The 27,993-nt window shown below is 37.6% G+C and overlaps 1 protein-coding gene and 1 non-coding gene across 6 annotated transcripts in view; one reads left to right on the top strand and one right to left on the bottom strand.

The window, feature by feature from the left end:
• Window positions 1-27,993, top strand: part of CDK14 (cyclin dependent kinase 14) — a 653,719-nt gene that overhangs the window by 455,764 nt on the left and 169,962 nt on the right. The gene's annotated exons all lie outside the window — the stretch shown is intronic.
• On the bottom strand, window positions 7,931-8,033 carry LOC143653107 (U6 spliceosomal RNA). The gene has a single exon (XR_013161106.1). It is a non-coding gene; the product is annotated as a U6 spliceosomal RNA (small nuclear RNA).

Here is a 27,993-nt window from a genome sequence, read left to right as displayed (position 1 = left end):
AAAGATGGTTTTCTTTCTTTTGTTTGAATGCTTAAAAATTGATGCGACTAAGAGGGAGACCCAGGTTCAATTTCTGGCCCATGCACTTCCCAAAAACAATACAAACAAGCCAACAAACAAACAAAAACAAAAATTCAACAAATGGTGCTGCAATAATGGGATGCTCACATGGATAAGGAATGGAATGTGATCCCCACCATACAGCATACAAAAAACACCCCTTCTTTTGCAGTTCCTTTTTCTAATAATAGGCAAATCACTAAGGAAGGTTACATTTAACATTCAACTACACAGTTCATTTTACTGAAGCTCAATAGAACAAATTATTATCAATTCAACTCTAAGTAAAATCAGTATTAAATACATTTCATGTTTGCCAAGTGAACTGTAAATAGCTGAAAGGTTTAATAAAACCTTTTTTTTTTTTTTGGAGAATAATACTAGGCCCGTTCTTGAATCCAATCTTATTCCCAATAAAATGAAATACTGCTTCTTTCTCATACAGAATACTGATGTATGCACATTTTAATCTGATTGTTGATTCTTGGGATGTGATTCAATTCATTCAGCAGTTGTGAGGGCCTACAGTATGCCTGGAAGTGAGTTTCAGTCAATTTCTATTTTAGAGCAGTTTGGTGAGATTTTCATTGAATTTTACTTCTAGTCCTTTGTACTGAGTGCCGCTCTGAGAGAATTGGAAAACTAAAATCTCATAGAAACTGTAAATTTGATCTCCAATTCCTATTAATTTCCTTCCTCATAGGGAGAATCCGCTTTAGAGTGGCTCATCTAATTTTGATCTTCCTAATACTCTACAGTGTCAAATTACATGTGAAATGGGAAAGGCATTAATTTTCACTGAAATTGTAGCCTTCTCTCTAGCAAAGAAAGAAAATTAATGTACTGCAGAGTTTGTTCATCTTTCAAAATACTAAGCTTGATTTTTGCAAAAAATAAGTGAAGCAGAATACTGTCCCAAAAATCCATTCTCTCTTATTAATAGTAGGGTCCCCCCTTTACAAACTTTTTCTTCTGTTTGTCAGTGAGACTTACGTGGAAAGGAATAGAGAGGCAAATATATATATATATTTACTGTTTAACAAAAGCTGTGGTAGGTGGGAGAGGGAGGTGCAAAGAAGAGTTAATACCCGTCTCTGAAGAAGCACAGGAGCTAACAATACAGTAGCAGCAGCAAGTCAAGGCAATTATTAAAACCCATAATCCGCACTTTGGGGATGGGGAGGAGGGTTGGGTGGCCATTGTGATGATTATTCTTCTTCCTGAGTCTTTAAATTGGTATGATTTGATTGAAATGGAAGCATTCAGTTATTAAGCAGATGTTTATCAACATTAATTTCTAAAAGATAAAAGTTGCTACATTATATTGTCCATAATACAAAATTCAGGGGCTTTAATTTTAAACAATGAACATTTTACTTTTGGGTTTTGAGCTCCTGATCCATTTGTTAAAACACATGTTAGATGATTTATAAATATTTAATTATTATTATTTGCAGTAAGCTTTTCTATTTTGGCCGCTGCTTTAGCTGAATATATAATATATATTATTATATATAATAATAATTATTATTATTATTTCTTTAATACCAATTTGAAAAAAGTAATGATTGAACCACACTGTGAAATGGTTTCATTTTCACTACTGATACATATGTTTTCTATGTCCTCAAGTTCCAAAATAATAATTTTATATATGAAAATGTTACAAGAAGCAGGTTAAGTCTTTTTGAAACCAGTTGCTTGTCATTCCTCTGCTCTGTAAGTTATAGAGCTAAATGAAATAGAACAGAGTCTAATTTCTTCTTGCCTTTTGACTTACCATCCACTTTTAGATCAGCAGCGCAAGAAGTAAATTTGATAAATGCAAGTTATTAGTCTATAATTTGTAAACAGTCCTTAAAACTCTACATTAAAGTAAAAAGAACTACTTCCATTTCACTGCTCAGTATCTTACCATCCCTTCTCATGTGATCCCACCTTAAAAAAAAACAGCTGTGCTTTGCTTCTGGCTGACGTGCACATTCATTGCAGATTGTTTCCACTGATGTCAGCCAGGCCAGACAAGCTAAGCCTTATGTTTACGGCATTGGGATGGGAATAGAGTATTAGAAGGAGAATGTGGCTACTACTGCAGGTTCATAAAAAAGGCTCTGAGAGTCACATTGGTTTAAGTAGTTCATTAAGGTTTTGCCACAAAGACAAACAGTACCCTTTTTTCTCTTCCCCCTTCACATATTCCAGGCTACTCTTTGATAACTTTATGTACTGAAAGGCTGCCTGTGACAAAAATAAAGGACAAATTTTAGAAAGGAGGCAAAGAAAGATAAATTTAAGAATCAATTTTAAATGTCTCTTTCCCAAACCTTTTGAAAAAGAATAATTGTGTAAGGGCTTAGTGACAGTTTCAAAGGGAGCTTGTACATGGAATGATGCAGAGGGCTTCTGCAGGAAAATCTATTAGCAGATCAACATATTGACTAAGAGGATTACATTTAAAAAAAAAAAAAAAATCAGTGTATTGGGCAGGCCATGATGGCTCAGTGGCAGAGTTCTCATCTGCCATACCGGGGACCCAGGTTTGATTCCCAGTGCCTACCCGTGCAAAAGAAAAAAGAAAAAAAAAAAATCAATGTATTTCTAAATCTTTTTTTTCCCCCTCATATTTGTTTGGTCTTTTCTGGAGTCAGATTTCTATAAACAAGCTAGTAATATGGCTTATCAGTTTTAGGAAACATGTAACTAAATGCATAAATAGCAACTATACATGATTAGTTAAAAATACAGAGCAATTGTCTGTTTGTTACTGTTGTTACTGATTTTGATTTTTAGTCTTAGAATTTCTGAAAACCTGTAACAAGATTAATGTTTACCTTTATGCTCTCCAACTGCTTTTGGTTAGAAATCTTTAATTTCTTATGTGTGTTCTAGTTCGTCTATTTATTGATAAAATTTTAGTCCAATGAAGTGTTTTAAATATTATGCAGGAGGAGTACATCGTCGAGGTTAGCAGGTTAATTACCTTCTTTCCCCCTTAAGGTAGCCTAGTTTAAACACATGTCAGTACCTGCCGGTTACCTCTAAGGTCTGTGTTTTTTACCAAAAATAATGAAAAAAAGGGAAATTCAGTCCTATTACTCTCAGGATACACAGCTTTGATAATACCAGCCTGTCCTTTCAGATGATAAGATAAAAATATCACTCAGAAAAAAATAAAAAAGAAGAAAACAAATGAAGAAATTTTATCCACAGTGTGTTGCAGCTTAACCTGCTGGATAAATAATATAGTGGTAATGGAAATAGAACATGAAGTTACCATCAGTAGTAGCTCTGGGTTCTTTTATTTTTTCCTCTCGTGAAAAATTCAGTATTTTTTCAAATGTGAATGAAAAAGAGATTTTTTTTATCCTATCACTCTGCCCTTTACTTCCGATTGGTATTTAATTAATTTCACTGTAACCCCAGGAGAAAATTAGAATAGGATAGGTTACAGTAATTTGTGTATTCACTGCCTAGCAGTGTTTGAGGAACAAAGTTGGTTAACCTGAATGCTCTTTGCTGCCTCCATTAAAATAACCCACATAAATCTTTCATTTAGCAGTAGCCTGCAGAGCTTAAACCCGATTTTTGTCTTCAGAGCTCTTTACATTGCAGTGTGTTAAAGCCCAGTATAAGTGATTCAATGTAACCATCTATAATAGACTTAGGGAACTTATGATGCCAAGAATTGATACCTGGTGAACATGAAAGTATGTTAAAGATTTTTTAGATAAATTTCAGGATAGAAGCCCATGATCTCTGCCCTGGGAATTGGAAGACCCTGCTGCTAGTCCTATTTCTTCTTGGACATGCTTAGGAAGGGTCCAGGTCTTTTTTTAACCTATAGAATAAGTGTCTAAGTATACTTAGAGTATCTGTAACTATTTTAATGAAATATAACCTATAATCCTGAGATTCCAAAATCCCTGTTTGATCATCCCCAAACCTGCTGCAGTAGCCCTGTGTGTCTATAAGACACTGTTGGGGTCCAAAGAACATACTATGAGAACCACTAAACCAGATGATCTTTAGGGGTTCTCCAACCTTTTTCAGTTATTGCCACTTGAGGTATTTAAATGCTTTAGTATGCTATAATATCTCTCATCCTTTTAAGGTTAATATCATAAAGGTCCTTTTGTACCTTGTTGTACTATTTTAAATGGACATAGGATATCAAAGTATATTTCTTTATCAAAGAAAGGAATTAAACCTATAACACTTTTACTAAAATATTTATCCCTGTCTTCTGATTTCCTTTGTTTATTTAGTTGATTAGTATGATCATTTGTGTAGTGATATATATGTAAATCAAGATGTATCTTTAAATGTTTATTTTTAAGCCCATAACAATTTGTTTCATGTCTTATAGTGTGAATTCTTTTTACTAAAACTGTGGATTCATAGACTAATTCAATAAATATTTATTGCATATTTACTCTATGTCAGGTTCTGTATTAGGACCCATGAAGTAAAAATAAGACATGGTCCTTGCCATCAAGACCTCAGTCTGGTCAGGGGACTAGACAAGTGTGCTGGTCTGAAAGGATGGATGTCCCCTAGAAAAGCTGTGTTTTAATCTAATTCCCATTTTGTAAAGGCAGAATAATCCCTATTCAATACTGTATGTTTGAATCTGTAATTAGATCGTCTTCCTGGAGATGTAACCCCATCAAGAGTGGTTGTTAAGCTGGATTGGGGGAAATGTGTCTCTACCCATTTAAGTGGGTCTTGATTAGTTTCTGGAGTCCTATAAAAGAGGGAACATTTTGGAGAATGAAGGTGATTCAGAGAGAGCAAAGCAGAACAACATAGCCATGAGAGGCAGAGTCCACCAGCCAGTGACCTTTGGAGATGAAAAAGAAAAATGCCTCCAAGGGAGCTTCATGAAACAGGAAGCCAGGAGAAGAAGCTAGTAGATGACGCTGTGTTTGCCACGTGCCCTTCCAGATGAGAGAGGAGCCCTGACCGTGTTCACCATGTGCCTTTCCAGCTGAGAGAGAAACTCTGACTGCGCTCGCCATGTGCCCTTCCACTTGGGAGAGAAACCCTGAACTTCATCGGCCTTCTTGAATCAAGCTGTCTTTCCCTGGATACTTGAGATTGGACGTTTCTATAGACTTGCTTTAACTGGGACATTTTCTTAGCTTCAGAACTGTATGCTAGCAGCCTATTAAATTCCCCTTTTTAAAAGCCATTCCATTTCTGGTATATTGCATTCCAGCAGCTAGCAAACCAGAGCAACAAGGAAGCACATAGTTAAGATACCATGTGCTAAGTGCTGAGTATCTAACCTCCTAATTAATCCATCCTCTTGGATATATATATAGTTGTAATGTCATATCAAATGTAATCCATCTACACCATGGATCTTGATATATCACAAACAAAATCACTCAGGTTTGTTCCCTCACCAAGTCTTCCTCACACGAAGTAGCACCATCTCTCACCCAATAACTTAAGCCAGCAATTTAGGAGTCTTCCTTAAATCTTTCTCTTTTTTCACCCTGTGTATCAAATTTGTCAGCTAGTTCTGCTACTTCTATGTCCGAAAGTAGATCTGGATCTGATCCAGGACTCTCCACAGTGCTAGTCCAAAGTCGCCTGATAAACTCCAGTAGCCTTCATGTCCCTGCATCTTCCTACCTCTCCTCCCCCATCCCAGCAGTACTCTGGCAGTTTCCAAATTGTGGAGAAAGCATATTAGTTAGCATATTGGTTTAACTGTTTTTAAATAGGCAGAAATAACATGTCTTTAAAAAGAGAGAACACTTATTTCCATCTCATATGTAGTGCAAGTTGGTGGGTGGCCTTGGGGCTGTACTCTATGAGGTCATCCAGGGTTCTGGGTTTCTTCTTTCTGTGTTTCTTCTCTCCATAAGGTATTGTCATAATTCAGATGGTTGAAGGGGGCTCACCACCACAACATGAAATGCAAGGGGCAGTCCAGAATTTTCTTTTAATTATAATATCTAGAAGTTGCATGCTTCTACTCACGTCTCTTTGTCCAGACACTTAGTTCATGCCAGAACAGGGTGATGAGATCTGGGAAATATAGTCTCTGTCTGGGTCACCATGTATGCAGATAAAATTCAAGAGGATTGATTATTAAATGGAGGAAGCAGAGAATGGTTACTTGGGGAACTGAGTAAACTCTGCCATACAGAGTAACTATTTAAAAATGTTTTATCATGCTAATACCTGGTTTAACACCCTTTAATGACTTTGCACTATACTTAGCTTTAAAAAGAAAAAAAAAAAGAACTCCCCACCACACAACATATCAGAATGTGGGAATACAGTTGGAGTAGTGCTTAGATGGGAATGTATAGCATTACAAGCCTATACCAGAAAAAGTGTCTGATTTTAAAGTAATAGTCTGTGTCTGCTCTATGAATTAAAAAAAGAGGAGCAAATTAAACCCAAAGAAGACAGAAAAGAGATGACTACCAAAAAGGAAAAATGAAATTGAAAACAGAAAACGCATAGAGAATATCAGTGAAATTAAAAGTTTGCTCTTTGAAATGGTCAATAAGAGCGATAAACATCTAGCTAGACCAATCACAAATTGTCTAGACAGACACAAATTGATTGAATTGAGAAAGAAAAAGGAATCATCAATTTAGATTCCAAGGACATTTAAAGGCTAATAAATGAATATTTTGAGTAACTTTATGCCAGTAAATCTGATAATTTTATCAAGTGGACAACTTCCTGGAAATGTATAAAATATCTATCATAGCTTACTTGAGATGATATAGGTAATTGACTAGCCCTTATCTATTAAATAAGTTGACCTTCCCATTGAAGAAAAAAATCCAGGGCCAAAGGGCTTTACCTGTGAATTCTGCTAAACATGTGAGGAAAAAATAACACCAATTCTATAAAAATTCTTCCAGAAAATAGAAGAGGAGGAAACATTCCCCAAATCATTAAACAATGCCAATATCACTCTGATAGCAAAACCAGCCAAAGATAATGCAAAGAACATTAAAGACTCATACCCCTCATGAAGATATCAAAAAAATTTAACCAATTGAATCCAACAATATAGAAAAAAATACAATATGTCATGACCAAGCAGGATTCATCCCAGGAGTGGAAGATTGGTTCAACCTCTAGAAGATCAATCACTGTAATTCAACACATGAACAGAATAAACAATAAAACTTACTGACCATCTCAGTTTATATAGAAAAAGAATAAATAAAAATTCAGAATCCGTTCAGGATCAAAATTTTCAGCAAACAAGGAATACAAGAGAAATTCCGTAACCTTGTAATGGACACTGACCAAAAATTACCTACCGCTAACATTAAAATGGAGAAATTCTGAATGCTTTAACTCTAAGATTGGAAACAAGGCACCACTCCTATTCATGCCTTACTAGAGGCAAGTACATTGAGACAGGAAAAAGAAATTAAAGGCATAAAGATTGGGAACAAAGGGGTAAAACTCTCCTCATTCACAGACAACATGATTAGCTTCGTAGAAAATATGTGGGAAAGTACAGAAGTTATCAGAAAGACCAATATACCAAAACAAATTGCATTTGTATATACTAGCAACAAACAACTAAGAGTTGAAAATTTTTAAATACCATTTTGATATAATCAAATCACGAAATCTGCAAATTATAAAATACCACTGGATCAAATTTAAAAAGACGTACATAAATGGGGAGATTGCCATGTTCATGAATTAGAAGACTAAATATCATTGTTGATTCAACAAAAATTGACGTATTTAACAATCCCAAAAATTCCAACAGGATTTCAGAATTTGAAATTGAGAGGTTTATTTAAAAATTTATACAGATATTCAAAAGAACTTAAACAAAATAACTTAAAATATATATATATATATATATATATATATATATAGGGAACATCTCATGAATATGTGTGTCATCCTTGCACAGGGGCCATGCTAATCTCTGTGTCATTGCAATTTTAGTATATGTGCTGCAAAGCAAGCACCCAAAACAACTTTTAAAAAAGAATGAATTTGGAGGGTTCGTACTACCTAATTCATAAAGTTCAATGATCAAACAGTGCGTTAGTGGCATAAAGATAGATCTGTAGAACAGAAAAAAACAATCCAGAAATAGACATACATCTATATGGTCATTGATTTTTTAACATAAGTGCCAAATAAGATGAAGAAAAGGATATTCTTATCTCCAAATGGTGCTGGAACTGTTGGCTATTCATATTCAAACAAATAAATAAATAAAATAAGAATTTCAACCTTTATATCACAACATACTCAAAAATTACTTTTAGGTGGATTGTAGATATGAATGCAAGAGTAGAATTCTAAAACTTCTAGACAGGGCCCAAAAAGCACGAGCCATTGAGAAAATAATCGGTAAATTAGACTTCATCAGAATTAACAATTTCTGCTCTGCGAAAGCCATTAGAGACCCTGACTATGTCTACAACAGGTGTGCAGAGAAGAGAAGGATCCCATGGAGAGAGAGAAAGATACTAAACATGATGGAACAGAAGGCAGTAACTGTAAGGAACATTCTGGCTGATGACATCTACAGTAAAGAACAAGGCGTGTTATATATGGAATGAGGCATGGTATGAGGGGGAGGATACAATTCCAGCTTTTAGTCCCAGCTGAGCGGAATGTGAGCCAGGTCAATAGGAAAGGAAAGTACAGGATTAAAATTTTGCATTATGAAGGAAGCACCTTCTTAATTTTAAATAATAGCAATTGATTTCATATTTTGGTAGTAAGTTGTTGGTGGGTTGGATTGGTATTTAAAGGACACAAGAGAAGGTCTGAAATAATCTGGTGAGCAGTATGCTAGACTGAGAGCGGGAAATGAATAATGAAATTAATGCACAGCATTGAGGCCTACTTGAGGTTTAAAGTTGTTGCACTCTTCAGTGGAGATTATCAAAGAGAATTCTTCTATTATTCAGGGTCCAGTGTGTAATTAGAAACCACACTGTGATTTGAAAAAGGGGTGGTTTAATACAGGGAATTATTAACTATTTGCTAGGCGTTTGCTTCTAAGAGAATATAAATATAAAAGAGAATACTAATCATTACCCTCCCCCTACATGAGACATGACATCCAGGGGTGAAAGTCTCCCTGGCAAAATGGGAGATGACTCCCAGGGGTGGGCCTGGGACTGACCCTGGCACCGTGGCATTGACAATGCTGTTCTGACCAAAAGGGGGAAAAGAAGTGTAACAAAAAAGGTATCAGTGACTGAGAGAGTTCAGATAGAGTCAAGAGGCTCTGGAGGCTACTCTTACACAAGCTTCAGCTAGACATTGCTACCTATCATGGTTTGCCAAACCCCACCCAAAACCATTGCTGCCAACCCCAAAGAACACCTAGGGCTTTATCTGAAATGCTTCAAAGGTTTAATGCTCTATGATTACTTTCCAAAGCACTACAACCCCAACATGGGTTCCTGGGCCAGATAAGTCCTGAAACTTATCTGGAGAGGCTAACCTCTCTAGAATATCAACTAGTTCCATCCCTCTATCCCGTATTATTGACAGCCCTTTCCAACCTGAAAAAGTTAGAATGGGCATAGCCCAAATACTCCTAAAGATTGGGAGAAAGATCAAAGGATAAGGTGGAGTTATACAGAGAAGATAGGGTTAAAAAATAAGTATGATTGCCGTATCATTACATTGATATTTCTTTTACTCTTCAGTGTCTTGGAGCAACTAGAAAGAAAAACCTTAAGTTGTGGAATTGTAACCCATACCAAACTCCAATATTTGTTCTACAACTAATTGTTGCAGTGTCTTTGAAAATTATTGCTTTTTTGGATATATGTTACTTTACACAATTGATAAAAAAGAATTCTAAAGAATACCCTAAACCTAAGGGAGAGTACCCCAAGGAAGGACAAACTTGATAAAGGTCTCCTCTCCCAGTTTAGAATTCAGACCTTACTGGAGAAGGTGTGGCTGCAGCCCAGTGGATGGAGGAGAAGCTCATTGGGTTGCCCAGGGCCAGAGCTGGTCCACAGCTGCCAGGCATAGGCCCTTGCCTTGAAACTGAGGGTTAAACTAGCTAGTGGGGAACCTCCCCCTGGTCAGTGGGCCAAGTAGGTGGGAAAGGCATTGCCAGCAGGAAATCCCCTGCTGTGTTCTGCAAGGCTGAGGCCAGCAGGCAGGCAGGGAACCACTGGGGAGGCAGGAAAGCTGGAAGGTGGGCACCATTAGATGCCACAATCCTTCCTCTTCCATGGTCCCTCTCTCAACTGAAAAATCGTAACATAAGTGCCAGTCGGCAAGGACGAAATATTCCGGCATCACAAACAGGCAATGCAGGGTACATTTGGAACTGACAGGCATTGCGTTGATAACTGAAACAGTTCTTAATTCCTGCCCTGAATTCTCATTAAAAATTGTAAAGCTTTCGTTTCCTTTTGAATCACTTGTGAATACGTGTGATAATTTGATAAAATAAAGGAGAAAAAAATCAATGAGTTGAGGAATAGCAAGGTTACAATTCCAATCCATTTGAGTCTTGGAATATAAGGAATTTAAAACTGAGTTGGTCACACATGGATAAAATAACACATTTTGGCAGCATTTTAAGGTTTAGAATTTCACATTCCAGGGTGTGGCTGCTGTACCATTCTGACACAGAATTAGCAACTCTAATTGATGCTATGCAAAATAGAGGGCTGTGAGGCAGAGCCATAGGAGACAGTTCTCTGTGAGGCAAATAGTATTTTTAGAACCAAACCGGAATTTTCTTTTAGGGTCCACATGGCACTAAACAGATGGTGGTGTGGGCGGCTGTGGTTTAAGATCTGAAGCGGTTCATGAAGACACCAGGTTTTGTCCTTATTCCTGCCTAGAGGTGGCCATGGCTACAGGCTGGTCCAGACAACTCTGCTGCAAGGTGGTGTCAGCAGTCCCTGTGGGCAGACACTGCTGGACGCTCAGACAGGCAGCGCCCTGGACCCCAGGGCACCTGGGAACTCAGTGTGCTCAGGCATGTTGGCTGTGTTCAAAATTAGCATAACCCTGTCTGTTTAATCCAAAACAGTACTTGGAATTTTACTCCCCATGCCTCTCTTTAGTTTTTTTTTTTTTTTTTTAATTTTTATTATTAAAACCAATCAACGTACAATATGAACATTCTTTTTTTTCACCACATAGTTGTATATTCATCATCATGATCATTTCTTAGAACATTTCAGTATGTGCATCAATTCAGAAAAAGAAATTTTAAAAAAATTCATACTACCATACCCCTTACCCCTCCCTTTTATTGATCACTAGCATTTCAATCTACTCAATTTATTTTAACATTTGTTCCCCCATTATTTATTTATTTTTATACATATGTTTTACTCATCTGTCCGCAAGGTATATAAAAGAAGCATCCGACACAAGGTTTTCACAATCACACAGCCGCATTGTGAAAGCTATAATCATTATACAATCATCTTCAAGAGACATGGCTACTGGGGCACAGCTCCAGGCAGTTCCCTCCAGCCTCTCTGTTACGCCTTAACTAAAAAGGTGATATCTATTTAATGCATAAGAATAACCTCCAGGATAACCTCTTGACTCTGTTTGGAATCTCTCAGCCATTGACATTTTATTTTGTCTCATTTCTCTCTTCCCCCTTTTGGTCGAGAAGATTTTCTCAATCCCTTGGTCCTGAGTCCCAGCTCATCCTAGGATTTCTGTCCCACATTGCCAGGAAGGTCCACACCCCTGGGAGTCATGTCCCACGTAGAGAGAAGGAAAGCAGTGAGTTTGCTTGTCATGTTGGCTGAGAGAGACCACATCTGATCAACAAAAGAAGTTCTCTTGGGTGTGAGTCTTAGGCCTAATTTTAAGTTGGCTTAGTCTATCCTTTGCAGGGTTAAGTTTCATATGAACAACCCCCAAGAGTGGGGGCTCAGCCTATTGCTTTTGGTTGTCCCTACTCCTTGTGAGAATATTAAGAATTTTCCTTTTGGGGAAGTTGAATTTTCCCCCTTTCTCGCCATTCCCTCGAGGGGACTTTACAAAAAATTTTTAATTCACTGTTCAAATCCTTCTGGGATTTATCGAGGCATCACTCTGGATAAACCTACAGAATCTTATGCCCGACTCAAGGTTTCATGTACTTATGATGTTCGGTTAAGCTGTCCACATAAGTTATATCAGGAAATGCACTAGTCAAAATATAAACTTCGTACCAAATAAACATTTTTTGCTTTAGTCTCACACATAAGTTAAAGTTTTAAAATATTAATTTCCATCTATTTTCAATATGCTACATTATTGACATTGCTCTTCCTTGTGCAAAACATTTTTAAATTTGTATATTTAGTCACTATCATTATACACTCTAGGCGTTCCTTGATTATACCATCTCAGTCTTTATCGTATATGTTTCCTTCTGATTTCATTTGTGCCCCAGCCCTCCTCCCTCTATCATTCTCACGTTCAGCTTCATTCAGTGTTCTAACATTATTGTATTACAGTTAGGTAGTATTGTGCTATCCATTGTAGGAACTACCTTTCCCAAAGGTTCTCTCTGAATTGTTCTTTAATATGTCTTCTGTATAAGCTTGCATTCATCCAGAAACTTGAATTCTGCCTAGTTAATGGGAGTAGAGAGGGGAAAGAAAGTTGTTGAACTCTGATTTTTTTTTTCCAGAAAAACATTATACACTCTCCCTCATAGGACTTCCTTACTTCTACACCTATATTATTATTAAACCTCATTTTCTTAATTTGATCATATCCCATTTTTCTTATAACTTCTTCTCTAGACCAGTATACTATTCATTTATTTTAACTTTATTTGATTTGTTTATTTATTTATTCTTTTTTTATTAAATTAAAATGTATTTATAATGCCACTGTATTTGGGGAGTGTGCAAATTCAAGGCAAAGTTCTATCCAGCATTACTGTAATCCCCTTTCTGATAATTTTTTTTTAATTTAGTGCATATTCTTTCTTCTGCATATTCAGCAAGTCACATCAGCAGTATGTGTTTGGGCATAACATGTGCAGTCTCACACACAAAAAAGTTACAAAGATTTTTTTCTACTTGATTTTTTTCATGTAACACTTGGCTATGGACAACTTTCCCAGTCATTTCATATAAATTTTACATTTTTTTGAGACCTGCATAGTGATTCGTTATGTGGCTGGTACGTATTTCTCCCACTTAGTCCTGACCATTTAGGTTGTTGCCAGTGTTTTACTATCAGGAAGATGGAGGCATCTGTACCAGCATCTCCTCTCATCTCTAGAGCTCTACACTCCCATGCATTGTCTCTACATAAGAGACTCTGGCAAGAGGACTGCTGGATGCACCTCCAAAAATTTTTATAGATTTTGACAAACAACCATCCAAAAATGCCGGATCAGTTTCTTTTTCCATCAGCAATGATGCACGTGCCCTCCGTTCTCCTTGATGCCAGATGCTTCTTAACACCTCCCTGGAAGCTGCCTTTGTCTGGGCTGGTTGACACTGGAGTCAGCCTTGGCATTCAGACCCTGATCTGTTTTCCTGAGATCCCCAGCTGAAAGCTTGTTTCCCATCTTAGGTAAATTGCCACCGTAACTTCGTTCCCTGCAGACCATATTCAGACCAGGCCTTCCTGGAGTTGTACCATACTCTGTGCTTGTAGGAGGTGTGGGCCTCATCAGGACATCAGCCAGGCTCACTTTCTTCATTCAGTGAAATGGACCATTGTTGTGATGGTCATTTTTCTGAATGGTATGTATTTCCAGACAGAGCACTGCTAGACACGTTTATAAAATGTGTAACAATCAGATAACTGTTATCAGTAATTGGCAGCCACACAGATCCACCCCAGCTACAACCACCCACCACAGGAACAAAATAAACTAGTTATTTTTCCTTTCCCCTTAGAAATGAATAGAAGCCTCAGATTCATTTGAGCTGGATAGAGTGAAAAAGCCTTCACGCTAGCAGCTGTTCATAAACTGTTGTGTGTGTGGGGTTTTTTTGTTTGTTTTTTTTTTTTTTTTTTTGCTTTTTGTTTTTTTGTTTTCCTATAAAGACTATAACATCAATAAAGATGTTTGATTTTGAAATCAAGAGAAAACATAAGCATTAATCCTACCACCCTAACAGCAACAACTTTATTATTTTTTATACATGTCCTAATTTTTATCCCATCTGCCAGTATTTTTATGTGATTAAAATCCTTTTATGTTTATCATCATACCTTCTGATTTTATTTTACGTTACATTTTGTTGTGTATTCCACATAATAGGTGCAGTCTTTGTGGTCAGTGTATGTCATTTCAGGTAAAGATAAGTGGCATCCCAGAAAGCACGTGCACCTCTTTAAATATCCTATTACTGGACTAGGAATGCTCAATCTGGGCACACTGGAACATGAGCCAGGGTCAAAAGAAGACCAGGAAACAGGGACTGTAGTTGGTGCGTTGGCTGCAGTAATTCCACTCAGTAACTGGCTGTCTGCCATGTTCACGAAGTGCTGCTGTTTCAGGGTGAAGCCAACCAGCAGCCTGAGATTGTGAATTTAGTGTAACTGGAAGGATAATAAGAGTAATTGAGGGTGAGATAAAGACTGACAGGTGAAGAAAAATGGACAGACAGCTCCCCAAACAAAGAAGTGTAGTTCATGATCCAAGTTTAGAATAAAGGCCAAATCTAAACTTTTTTAAATTCACAGTGCCTTTGAAATGATCCTTGGAGGTTTCTTGTTTGTTTTTCGTTTTTAGAAAAACTTTTCATTTTGGAAAAATTTCAAATTTACGGGACAGTTGCAGAAATTATACAAACCCCAGACAGAGAAATCCAACATTCCCTCATCCCCTCAGAACCCGGATCCACTAATTTTCACATTTTGCCACGTTTGTCACATCTGTCTGTGTATCTTTCTATCTGTCTGTTGATCATTTGAATATAGGCTGTATGCATCATGCTTCTTGAACATTTAATACTTCCACATACATTTCCTAAGAACAAGGATATTTACTTCTGTAGCCACCTTATGTGCCCTTATCGAGTTCGAGAATGTTAACACTGATATAAAGATAATGGTCTGTATTCCAGTTTTTCATACATCCCAATGTCCTTTTCTCCATCATTGTTAGATCCTTTTCAGTATCACTTACTGCATTTAATTGTCATTTCTGTAGTTGCTTTCTTTTTTCTTTTTTCTAATTTTCAGAACATATAACCAATAAGAACTCTCTCATTCCAGCCACTCCTAATCACTCCATTCAGTGAGAGTAATCATATTTGCAGTGTTCTGACACCCTCAACACCATCTACTACTAGAGTTTGCACATTATGCATTAACTCCCTGTATTAGTTAATAAACTGCCAGAAAGCAATATACCAGAACTGGAACAGCTTTTTAAAAAGGGAAATTTAATAAGTTACAAGTTTACAGTTCTAAGGTAGTGAAAGGGGCCAAATTAAGGCACCAACAAGAGGTTACCTTCACTCAAGAAAGGTTGGAATACCTCTGTCAGCTGGGTAGTCACGTAGCTGGCACCCGCTGGTCCCTTGCTCCTGGGCTCCATTGCTCTCAGCATCTATTCCTGTGGGGGTTGCTCACTTTACTTCTCGGGGGCTGGCTTTCACCTCTTGGCTTCCCTTGGCCTCCCCAGGTTCTGGCTTGCTTACCATCTCAGCAACATGTACGGGGCTCTAAGCATCTCCAAACATCTCTGTCTGTTCTCCAAGGGTCAATATCTGTGGCTTCTTTCATTTTCTGACTCTCTTCAAAATGTTTCCTCTTTTGAAGGATCCCAGTAAACTAATCAAGTCCTACCTGGAATGGGTGGAGTCACAACTCCATGTAAGCAATATTACACCCACAGTTGGGTGTGCCACATCTCCATGGAGGTAATCTAATCAGAAGTTTTCACCCTACGGTGTTGAATCAGGATTAAAAGAAAAGGCAGCCTCCACAAGATTGAATCAGGATTAAAACATGGCTTTTCTGGGGTGCATAATACTTTCAAACCAGCACACTCCCCATTCTTCCTGCCCCTGCACTCTAATTTCTGCCTTTATGAGCTTGCATATTCTCCAATGTTTTCTTTATAGTTACCATGTAACTTAAATTATCATCCTAAATCTTTAACAATACAGCTTGCTTTGATAACAATTTAACTTCAGTAGTACACTCAAATTATATTCCTGAACATCTCCATTCACCCACATTTATGTAGTTCTTGTCACAAATTACATATTTATACATTATGAGTCTAAAACTACTGATACCCATAGATTTTATGCGTTTACCTTTTAGGAGTTGCAAACCAAAACTACGATAGTACTAGTATTTATATTTACCCATGTCATTAACTTTACTGGAGATCTTTATTTTATCATATGGCTTCAATCTGTTGTCTAGTATCCCTTCCCTTCAATGTGCAGAGACTCCTTTTACCATTTCATGTAGGACCAGTTTAGTAATAATGGATTCCCTTAGCTTTGATTATCTGTGAATTTCTTAATATCGCCCTCATTTCTTTTTTTCTTCCTGGTCCTTAGACTGAATTATTTCAATTGCCTTCTCTTCAAGTTCACTGATTCTCTCTTCTGCCAGCTCCAATCTGTGGTTGAACCCCTCTAGGGAATTTTTAAATTTATGTTCTGTTGTCTTCAGCATTGTTTGGTTCATTTCCATAATTGCTATCTCTATATTGTTATTCTCTTTGTGTGCATCTATCATTTTCCTGATTTCCTGTAGTTCTAAGTATTTTCCTTTAGCTCTTTGAGTATATTTAGGACTTCTTTTTTTTTTAACATCTTTGTTTGGTGTTCCCCAGGTCTGCTTCTCTTCACCAATGGTTTCTAATAGCTTAATGTTCTCCTTTGCTTGGGCTGTCATGACCTGTTTCTTTATATATTTTGTAATCTGTTGTTGAAACCTGGACATTTTGGTATGTTAATGTGTTATTGGTGGAATTTAGAACCTGAGGCATGTGTTCCTTAGGCTTTAAATAAATAAATAGGAGGAGGAGGAGGAGGAGGAAAAAAAGAAAATACTTTTTCCAGTCTTTTCAGATTCATTAGTGCAAGTGCTCTCCTTCAGAGCTTATCCATTCAATGGGTTAAGAGAATAATGAGACCAATGTGTACCACCTTCCTGCTCCTTTCTTCCTTTCTGCATCTGTCGTGGAGTTCACACAGGGTCCTAGAAATACCTCTGTTTACACAGATACGAATGTTCCCTTGGAAACAGGTTTCCTCACACTCCCGGGCACTGCACCATGTCCCACAGCTAGCAATCCCTGGCACCAGACAGCCACGATTGGCTTCTCTCCTGCAGCTTTCTGTAGGAGAGCTCTGTGGGCTGCCTCTTACAAGCAGGGCAAGTTTAGGACGGCAAGCCTGTGACAAGTCCTTCAGGTTGCCACCAGACAGACCGGACCAGACATACAGGCTCCCAGTATGCACATGAGGGTTACTGTGCTCCCTCTGGAACCTAAGTCATAGGCTTATACTGGAAGTATAAGCCACCTCTGCAAAGAGATGGTGATGGGAGGGAGTAGTGGTGGAGTTGAATAGCAAAGAGATACTACCATTTTTGGGGGGGTTGGGGGGGGATTTGCTATATGCCTGGGGTCACATTTCATTCTTTTTCCATGTGAGTACCCTGTTATTGCAGCACCATTTGTTGAATTTTTGTTTGTTTTTTCTCTTGCTTTGCTTGTTTGTTTGTTTTTGGAAAGCACATGGGCCAGGAGTTCAACCAGGGTCTCCTGCATGGCAGATGAGAATTCTGCCACTAAAGTACCCTTACGCCCCCGAGACCCTGCCATTCATAAGTTGTTGTTTCTAGATTCAGCACTGTCCCTGATACTGCAACCCTTTAACTGTTTTATCGAGATTGGAGAAAGGTGTTTCTGCCAGTTCTTGCTGGTTGTTTAAAGCTTCGGGGGCAGGGACTGAGCCCTGATGCATCTCACGCTGCCATTTTGTGTTCATTTTTAATTTTGCTTATTTACTTAATCCCTCCATCCTTCCTTTCCTCTCTGTTTTGCATTATATCGTGCAGTGTCTTTTTAATTAAAGTTTTTTTTTTCTTAAAAACTTTAAAATAATAATCTTAAAAGGAACAGGAGCTTACCATAGTGAGAGAAAGATTGCATTTTGAGAAGGTATACTTAATTTCTTTTAAGATTTTAAGTAACATTAAGGAGAGCATGAAAAATTTAACATTTAATAAAAGAGGGTATTAACTAAAGTTTTGGAAACATTATTCTAGAACAAAAAGTATACAGTTGCATTTTGCACTAAATTTTCACCTCTTTGAAGCTGTCTCTCTTTCTAAAACATAATTGCTTTATTGAATATATAATGACATACTGTAATTGCACATGTTTAAAGTGTACAATTTGACAAGTTTTGACATGGGTACACATCTATATAACCATTAACACAATGAAGGTAGTGAACATATCCATCAAACTCAAAAGTTTCCTCATGTTTCTTTACAACCCCTCCATCTCTAACCTCTCACTTATAATTTTGTATAAATGGAATTATAATTTTGTATAAATGAAATTATAGGGTATGTACTTTTTAGTCTATCTTCTCTCAACTAGGATACCTATTTTTTTTTTTTTTTTTATTAACGGAAAGGAAAAAAAAAAGAAATTAACACAACATTTAGAAATCATACCATTCTACATATGCACTCAGTAATTCTTAACATCATCACATAGATGCATGATCATTGTTTCTTAGTACATTTGCATCGGTTTAGAGGAACTAGCAACACAACAGAAAAAGATATAAAATGTTAATATAAAGAAAAGAAATAAAAGTAGTAGTAATAGTAAAAAACAACAACAACAAACAAACCAACAAGCAAACAAAAACAAAAAAAACCCTATAGCTCAGATGCAGCTTCATTCAGTATTTTAACATGATTACTTTACAATTAGGTATTATTGTGCTGTCCATTTTTTAGTTTTTGTATCTAGTCCTGTTGCACAGTCTGTATCCCTTCAGCTTCAATTACCCATTGTCTTACCCTGTTTCTAACTCCTGCTGAACTCTGTTACCAATGACATATTTCAAGTTTATTCTCGAATGTCCGTTCACATCAGTGGGACCATACAGTATTTGTCCTTTAGTTTTTGGCTGGATTCACTCAGCATAATATTCTCTAGGTCCATCCATGTTATTACATGGTTCATAAGTTTATCTTGTCTTAAAGCTGCATAATATTCCATCGTATGTATATACCACAGTTTGTTTAGCCACTCTTCTGTTGATGGACATTTTGGCTGTTTCCATCTCTTTGCAATTGTAAATAACGCTGCTATAAACATTGGTGTGCAAATGTCCGTTTGTGTCTTTGCCCTTAAGTCCTTTGAGTAGATACCTAGCAATGGTATTGCTGGGTCGTATGGCAATTCTATATTCAGCTTTTTGAGGAACCGCCAAACTGCCTTCCATAGTGGTTGCACCATTTGACATTCCCACCAACAGTGGATAAGTGTGCCTCTTTCTCCGCATCCTCTCCAGCACTTGTCATTTTCTGTTTTGTTGATAATGGCCATTCTGGTGGGTGTGAGATGATATCTCATTGTGGTTTTGATTTGCATTTCTCTAATGGCCAGGGACATTGAGCATCTCTTCATGTGCCTCTTGGCCATCCGTATTTCTTCTTCTGGTAGGTGTCTGTTTAAGTCTTTTTCCCATTTTGTAATTGGGTTGGCTGTCTTTTTGTTGTTGAGTTGAATAATCTCTTTATAAATTCTGGATACTAGACCTTTATCTGATATGTCGTTTCCAAATATTGTCTCCCATTGTGTAGGCTGTCTTTCTACTTTCTTGATGAAGTTCTCTGATGCACAAAAGTGTTTAATTTTGAGGAGCTCCCATTTATTTATTTCCTTCTTCAGTGTTCTTGCTTTAGGTTTAAGGTCCATAAAACCACCTCCAGTTGTAAGATCCATAAGATATCTCCCAACATTTTCCTCTATCTGTTTTATGGTCTTAGACCTAATGTTTAGATCTTTGATCCATTTTGAGTTAACTTTTGTATAGGGTGTGAGAGATGGGTCTTCTTTCATTCTTTTGCATATGGATATCCAGTTCTCTAGGCACCATTTATTGAAGAGACTGCTCTGTCCCAGGTGAGTTGGCTTGACTGCCTTGTCAAAGATCAAATGCCCATAGATGAGAGGGTCTATATCTGAGCACTCTATTCGATTCCATTGGTCGATATATCTATCTTTATGCCAATACCATGCTGTTTTGACCACTGTGGCTTCATAATATGCCTTAAAGTCAGGCAGCGCGAGACCTCCAGCTTCGTTTTTTTTCCTCAAGATGTTTTTAGCAATTCGGGGCACCCTGCCCTTCCAGATAAATTTGCTTATTGGTTTTTCTATTTCTGAAAAATAAGTTGTTGGGATTTTGATTGGTATTGCATTGAATCTGTAAATCAATTTAGGTAGGATTGACATCTTAACTATATTTAGTCTTCCAATCCATGAACACGGTATGCCCTTCCATCTATTTAGGTCTTCTGTGATTTCTTTTAACAGTTTTTTGTAGTTTTCTTTATATAGGTTTTTTGTCTCTTTGGTTAAATTTATTCCTAGGTATTTTATTCTTTTAGTTGCGATTGTAAATGGGATTCGTTTCTTGATTTCCGCCTCAGCTTGTTCATTACTAGTGTATAGAAATGCTACAGATTTTTGAATGTTGATCTTGTAGCCTGCTACTTTGCTGTACTCATTTATTAGCTCTAGTAATTTTGTTGTGGATTTTTCTGGGTTTTCTACATATAGTATCATATCGTCTGCAAACAGTGATAGTTTTACTTCATCCTTTCCAATTTTGATGCCTTGTATTTCTTTTTCTTGCCTAATTGCTCTGGCTAGAACTTCCAACACAATGTTGAATAATAGTGGTGATAGTGGACATCCTTGTCTTGTTCCTGATCTTAGGGGGAAAGTTTTCAATTTTTCCCCATTGAGGATGATATTAGCTGTGGGTTTTTCATATATTCCCTCTATCATTTTAAGGAAGTTCCCTTGTATTCCTATCTTTTGAAGTGTTTTCAACAGGAAAGGATGTTGAATCTTGTCAAATGCCTTCTCTGCATCAATTGAGATGATCATGTGATTTTTCTGCTTTGATTTGTTGATATGGTGTATTACATTAATTGATTTTCTTATGTTGAACCATCCTTGCATACCTGGGATGAATCCTACTTGGTCATGATGTATAATTCTTTTAATGTGTTGTTGGATACGATTTGCTAGAATTTTATTGAGGATTTTTGCATCTGTATTCATTAGAGAGATTGGTCTGTAGTTTTCTTTTTTTGTAATATCTTTGCCTGGTTTTGGTATGAGGGTGATGTTGGCTTCATAGAATGAATTAGGTAGTTTTCCCTCCACTTCGATTATGTTGAAGAGTTTGAGGAGAGTAGGTACTAATTCTTTCTGGAATGTTTGATAGAATTCACATGTGAAGCCGTCTGGTCCTGGACTTTTCTTTTTAGGGAGCTTTTGAATAACTAATTCAATCTCTTTACTTGTGATTGGTTTGTTGAGGTCGTCTATTTCTTCTTGAGTCAAAGTTGGTTGTTCATGTCTTTCCAGGAACCTGTCCATTTCTTCTAAATTGTTGTATTTATTAGCGTAAAGTTGTTCATAGTATCCTGTTATTACCTCCTTTATTTCTGTGAGGTCAGTAGTTATGTCTCCTCTTTCATTTCTAATCTTATTTATTTGCATCCTCTCTCTTCTTCTTTTTGTCAATCTTGCTAAGGGCCCATCAATCTTGTTGATTTTCTCATAGAACCAACTTCTGGTCTTATTGATTTTCTCTATTGTTTTCATGTTTTCAATTTCATTTATTTCTGCTCTAATCTTTGTTATTTCTTTCCTTTTGCTTGCTTTGGGATTAGTTTGCTGTTCTTTCTCCAGTTCTTCCAAGTGGACAGTTAATTCCTGCATTTTTGCCTTTTCTTCTTTTCTGATAAAGGCATTTAGGGCAATAAATTTCCCTCTTAGCACTGCCTTTGCTGCGTCCCATAAGTTTTGATATGTTGTGTCTTCATTTTCATTTGCCTCTAGGTATTTACTAATTTCTCTTGCAATTTCTTCTTTGACCCACTTGTTGTTTAAGAGTGTGTTGTTGAGCCTCCATGTATTTATGAATTTTCTGGCCCTCCGCCTATTATTGATTTCCAACTTCATTCCTTTATGATCCGAGAAAGTGTTGTGTATGATTTCAATATTTTTAAATTTGTTAAGACTTTCTTTGTGACCCAGCATATGGTCTATCTTTGAGAATGATCCATGAGCACTTGAAAAAAAGGTGTATCCTGCTGTTGTGGGATGTAATGTACTATAAATGTCTGTTAAGTCAAGTTCATTTATAGTAATATTCAGGTTCTCTATTTCTTTATTGATCCTCTGTGTAGATGTTCTGTCCATTGATGAGAGTGGTGAATTGAAGTCTCCAACTATTATGGTATATGTGTCTATTTCCCTCTTCAGTGTTTGCAGTGTATTCCTCACGTATTTTGGGGCATTCTGGTTCGGTGTATAAATATTTATGATTGTTATGTCTTCTTGCTTAATTGTTCCTTTTAATAGTATATAGTGTCCTTCTTTGTCTCTTTTAACTGTTTTACATTTGAAGTCTAATTTGTTGGATATTAGTATAGCCACTCCTGCTCTTTTCTGGTTGTTGTTTGCATGAAATATCTTTTCCCAACCTTTCACTTTCAACCTATATTTATCTTTGGGTCTAAGATGTGTTTCCTGTAGACAGCATATAGAAGGATCCTGTTTTTTAATCCATTCTGCCAGTCTATGTCTTTTAATTGGGGAATTCAGTCCATTGACATTTAGAGTTATTACTGTTTGGATAATATTTTCCTCTACCATTTTGCCTTTTGTATTATATATATCATATCTGACTTTCCTTCTTTCTACACTTTTCTCCATGTCTCTCTCTTCTGTCTTTTTGTATCTGACTCTAGTGCTTCCTTTAGTATTTCTTGCAGAGCTGGTCTCTTGGTCACAAATTCTCTTAGTGACTTTTTGTCTGAGAATGTTTTAATTTCTCCCTCAGTTTTGAAGGACAATTTTGCTGGATATAGGAGTCTTGGCTGGCAGTTTTTCTCTTTTAGTAACTTAAATATATCATCCCACTGTCTTCTAGCTTCCATGGTTTCTGCTGAGAAATCTACACATAGTCTTATTGGGTTTCCCTTGTATGTGACGGATTGTTTTTCTCTCGCTGCCTTCAAGATCCTCTCTTTCTCTTTGACCTCTGACATTCTAACTAGTAAGTGTCTTGGGGAACGCCTATTTGTGTCTAATCTCTTTGGGGTGCGCTGCACTTCTTGGATCTGCAATTTTAGGTCTTTCATAAGAGTTGGGAAATTTTCAGTGATAATTTCTTCCATTAGTTTTTCTCCTCCTTTTCCCTTCTTTTCTCCTTCTGGGATACCCACTACACGTATATTTGTACGGTTCACATTGTCCTTGAGTTCCCTGATACCTTGTTCAAATTTTTCCATTCTTTTCCGGATAGTTTCTGTTTCTTTTTGGAATTCAGATGTTTCATCCTCCAAATCACTAATTCTATCTTCTGTTTCTTTAAATTTGTCGTTGTAGGTATCCATTGTTTTTTCCATCTTTTCTACTTTATCTTTCACTTCCATAAGTTCTGTGATTTGTTTTTTCAGTTTTTCTATTTCTTCTTTATGTTCAGCCCATGTCTTCTTCATGTCCTCCCTCCATTTATCGATTTCGTTTTTGAAGAGGTTTTCCATTTCTGTTCGTATATTCAGCATTAGTTGTTTCAGCTCCTGTATCTCATTTGAACTATTGGTTTCTTCGTTTGACTGGGCCATATGTTCAATTTTCTGAGCATGATCCGTTATCTTCTGCTGGCGTCTGGGCATTTAGTCAGATTTCCCCGGGTGTTCGACCCCACAGGTTGAACGATTTTTCTGCGCAATCTCTGGTTTCTGTTCTTCCTATCCTGCCCAGTAGGTGGCGCTTGTGGCACACGCCTGTCTGTGGGTTCCACCAGCGAAAGTTGCTGTGGGTCCCTCAACTCTGGAAAACTCTCGCCGTAGGGGAGGTTCGGCAACCGAAGCATCTTGGAAGAATGCCAGCCGGCCCGTGGTTCCAAACGCGGGGAGGGTCGCCGGTCGTCGCAGCACAGGAGAGCGTCCGGCCAAATTAGCCAGTCGGCCCGGGGCACCAAGCGTGGCGGGAGGGCGCCAGCTGTCGCAGCCCGGGAGAGTACACTGTTCCCAGCCGACAGGGGAGTCACGTGTTTGGAAGGGATCCCCTGATCACTGTTCTCCACAGTCTGGGGATCTCCGACCCAACTATCTCAGTTGTTCCGGGGGGCCTCGTGTGGTGGGGGCACCAGCCGCCGCGGCCTAAGGGGACCGCCTGTCCAATTCTACCAGCTGGCCCAGGAAGGTGGAAGGGAGGGACTCCGGTCGCTTGCCGTCCCACCCAGGAAAGCCCGTGCCCCTTGGTGATCTCACCGGAGCTGGTTCTCCCAGATAGTCAGCCGTTCCAGGATGGGGTACGCTGTCCCTTTGATCTCCCTCGTGGTTCCGGGAGCTGCTCTGTATTATCTCCACTCCCCCAGCAGCTGTTCTGGAGGAGGAAAGGTGAGGGCAGCAAGGCTGTCGAGGCTGGTGGCGGAAGAGCACGGTGAAGGCGGGGGAAGAGGGCACCATGGTGGTTGGAGAGCAGCCGGAGCAGGAGGGGGAGGAGAGGGGAGAAGGAGGGCGGGCAGCTCGGCTGCTGCGGGGCTTGGGCGCCGCGCGGCGGGCCGGCGGAGAAAGAGAGGGGAGAAGGAGGGCGGGCGGCTCGGCTGCTGCGGGGCTTGGGCGCCGCGCGGCGGGCCGGCGGAGAAAGAGAGGGGAGAAGGAGGGCGGGCGGCTCGGCTGCTGCGGGGCTTGGGCGCCGCGCCAGGATACCTATTTTGAGACTTGCTCGTGTTATTGCTAGTATCAACAATTCATTCTTTTTTATTCCTTTGTGTGGTTACACAACGATTTGTTTGCCACTCAGTGAACATCTTTTCATGCACTAACTTGCTATCTGTGTATCTTATTTAATAAAAGTGTTTGTTTAAATATTTTCCTTAATTTAGTTCTTAAAATTCTCTCTTGAGCTTTGATAGCACTTTATATATTCTAGATAGGGAACTTCATCTGATATGTGATTTCCAAATATTTTCTTCTAGTCTGTGGTTTGTCTTTTCATTCTCTTTAATAGTTTCTTTCAAAGAGCTAAAGGACATAATTTTGATGAAGTCTACAGAAATCTTTGTCTATCCCGTAGTCACAAAAATTTTCTTCTGTATTTTCTTTGAGAAGAAGTTTTATAGTTTCAGATTTTACATTTAGGTCCATCATCAATTTTTAATTAATTTGTATATATGGTGCCAGGAATAGGTAAAAATTTTTCTTTTTTTTTTTCTTTTTGTATATAGCCATCCATTTGTTCTGGTATCATTTGTTGAGAAGACTATCCTTTCTCCACTAAATTGCCTTTGTACCTTGTGCTAGTTTAAAGCTATAATGTACTCTAGAAAAGCCATGTCCTTTAATCTCCATTCAGTATTGCTGGATGAGAGCTTCTTATTGTTTCCATGGAGATTTGGCCCATCCAACTGTGGGTAGTAACTTTTAATTAGATAGTTTCCATGGACATGTGTCTCCACCCGTTCAAGGTGGGGTTGCTTACTTGAGCTCTTTAAGTGGGAATGATTTTGGAAAGAGCCACCAAAACCAACAGAGCCCACACAGCCAGAGACCTTAGGAGATGCATAAAGAAAATGCCCCAGAGAAGCCACTGAAGAAGCCTAGAGACAGGTCTAGCAGAAGTCACCGTGGACGTTTCTGGCCAAGAGAGAAACCCTGAATGTCATTGGCCTTCTTGAGCCAAGGTATCTGTCCCTGGATGCCTTAGTTTGAACATTTTTATAGCCTGCCTTAATTTGGACATTTTCATGACCTTAGAACTGTAAATTTTATAACTTTATAAATTCTCCTTTTAAAAGCCATTCCATTTCTGGTAGATTGTGCTCTAGCAGATTTTACAAGCTAAAACATACCTTTATTGAAAATCAGTTGACCATGTATGTGTGAGTATTTTTAGACTGTTCCATCTTGATACCAGTACCCCATCTGAATTTTAGAATCTGCAGGTCAATTGCTATAAAAAAGTCTGCTGGGTATTTGAATGGAATTATGATAAATTTATACAACAATTTGTAGGTAATTGGTATTTTAGTAATCTTGAGTCTTTTAATCTATGATCTTTGAGTGTATCTCCATTTATTTAGATCTTCTTTAATTTCTCTCAGTAATGTTTCATATTTTGCAGTATACAGATCTATTACATCTTTTAGCAGATTTGTAACTATTTAATATTTTTGTGCTATTTTAAGACGTATTTTTAACTTAGATTTTAAATTTCCCATTGCTAATACATAAAAATATATTTGATTTTTGTGTACTAGTATTGTACCCCCCAGTCTTATTAAAGCCACCTTATTCTAGTACCTTTTTTGTAACCCCATGCATTTTCTATGTAAATGGCCAGGTTATCTGTGAATAGAGATAGCTTTCCTTCTTGTTTACCAATATGTGGGGTTTTTATTTATTTTTCTTGCCTTATTGCACTGGCTAGAACCTCCAGAACAATATTGAATAGAACTGATGAGAGTGGATATCTTTGCCTTGATACTGATTTTACTCAGAAAAAGGGAAAGGTTAAAAAGGAAAAGTACTCATTCTTTGACCATTAAGTATGATGACACTTCTAGATGTATATGTATTTTTATAGATGCTCTTTAACAAATTGAAGAAGTTCCTTTCTGTTCCTAGTTTCCTGAGAGTTTTTATCAGGAATGGATGTGAGATTTTATCAAATGTTTTTTTTCTCAGCTACTGATATGATCGTATGGTTATAGGATGATTATATGATCATTTCATTTTGCATCATTTTGGGCAAAATAATCTGCTGTCATTTTCATCTCTGTACATATTGTGCATCTGTATATCTGTACATATTGTGTCTTTTTTTCTCTGGCTGCTTTTAAGATATTCTCTTTATCGCTGATTTTAAGCAGTTTAGTTATGACATGCTTTGGTAAACCTTTCAACATTTTTTTGTGCTTGAGGTTTTTTAAACTTCTTGGATGTCAGTTCATGGTTTTCTTCAAATTTGGAAATGTTTAGACCATTATTTTTTCACTTATTTTTTCTGTTTCCCATTCTCACTCTTCTCCTACGGGGACTTCAAGAACACTTCTGGTTGGCCACTTGATTTTCTGATTGTCACAGACTCACTGATGCTCTCTCTGTTCACAGTTTCCTGTCTTTTTTCTCCTGTGTTTCATTTTAGAGGGGTTTTTGTTGCTGTGTCTTCAAATATACTCATCTTGTCTTCTGCACATATAATCTGTCATTAATCCCATCCAGTGTATTTTTCATCTCATGTATTGTAGTTCTTATCTATGGAACTTTTTCTAGTTTTTTTTTTAACAAATGGAATACCTATGTCATAATTTCCTTTTCTTTAAATTCTATCATTTGTATCATTTCTGGTACAGTTTTATTTGATTGATTCAATTGATTTTTCTTCTCATTTGGTTATATTTTCCTTCTTTGCATGTCTGATAATTTTTTATCCAATGCCATATATTGTGAATTTTTTTTTCAGGTTCTAGGTATTTTTGTATTCCTGAAAATATTCTTGAGCTTGTTCTGTGATGTGGTCAAGTTATCTGAAACAGTTTCATTCTTTTAGGTCTTGCTTTTAGACTTTTATAGGCAGGACCAGAGCTGTGTTTAGTCTTGGGTGAAATTTTCTGCACTTTTGTAGCTAGATCCTTCTTAGGACTCTAAACTATGCCCTGTGAATTTTTAGGATTTTCCACTCTGGTTATTGGGAAT

This window comes from Tamandua tetradactyla, chromosome 1, assembly GCF_023851605.1.
Source record: "Tamandua tetradactyla isolate mTamTet1 chromosome 1, mTamTet1.pri, whole genome shotgun sequence".
NCBI classification, from domain to species: Eukaryota; Metazoa; Chordata; class Mammalia; order Pilosa; family Myrmecophagidae; genus Tamandua; species Tamandua tetradactyla.
This window is presented reverse-complemented; position numbering and strand designations above follow the sequence as displayed.